Genomic DNA, 1,133 nt, shown 5'->3' on the forward strand with positions numbered 1-1,133 from the left:
TCTTAGACACCCCATTTGACCCCCTTTATACAAGATTTGGGTGCCACTACAGGACCTTGGTTGCAACAATGATCTATATGGTCCTAGTTTATGTCAATAACGTCACATTCATCCTAGCCAGGGCTTTGTCAAGCCGGGCCTTAAAAACCTCCAAGGAAGGAGACTCCACCATCTCCCTAGGTAACGCATTCCAGTGCTTCTCCACCCTCCTTGTGAAATAGTGTTTCCTGATATCCAACCTAGACCTCCCCCACTGCAACTTGAGACCATTGCTCCTTGTTCTGTCATCTGCCACCACTGAGAACAGCCGAGCTCCATCCTCTTTGGAACCCCCCTTCAGGTACTTGAAGGCTGCTATCAAATCCCCCCCTCATTCTTCTCTTCTGGAGACTAAACAATCCCAGTTCCCTCAGCCTCTCCTCATAAGTCGTGCTCCAGACCCCTAATCATTTTTGTTGCCCTCCGCTGGACTCTTTCCAATTTTTCCACATCCTTCTTGTAGTGTGGGGCCCAAAACTGGACAATTCATTCGAATAAAGGTGGGCAGATGTGCAATAAGTCTTAGCTCCATCGCTAAGATGAGGAACATCTTTTTCAGCAAAGTTCTTGGCAGATTCCTGAGGAAGCTGGTTTAAGGCCATTCGTGTCCGGCATTATAATCTTCACTTATAGTTCTCTCACCCACAAAGCTGTAAAATGAGACATTTGTTTTCTTTGTTTTGGTGCTCCAGTTCCAGTTAACAAAATGCATGTTAGATTAGTTTGGCTGCAAAGAAGAATTCTGTGTATACTGGGGACAACACCTGATTCCTGTCAGGCTGCAGAACTGGGCTGACATCAGAATCCAAACATCCTCTGGTCAGTGCAAGCAGAGGCATTCCTCTAATTATTTGGACTTGATGTGATGCAGTATGAATGTCATGGATAATTCAGACCAATGGGGAGAAACAGAATCCGTTCCCCCCTACCATCTTGAGGACTCCTGACCAAGGTAACAGCACACTACATATGCCAACAAACAAACTTAAACAAAGCCTTTGTTTAAGTTTGTTTGTTAGCATATGTAGTGTGCTGTTAAAGCAATTTAAAAAATGAATGCCCTCCCTAGCCGTGTTCTGCTCCTTAAAGGAACA

Source organism: Trachemys scripta, chromosome 9 (genome assembly GCF_013100865.1).
Source record: "Trachemys scripta elegans isolate TJP31775 chromosome 9, CAS_Tse_1.0, whole genome shotgun sequence".
Classification (NCBI taxonomy): domain Eukaryota; kingdom Metazoa; phylum Chordata; order Testudines; family Emydidae; genus Trachemys; species Trachemys scripta.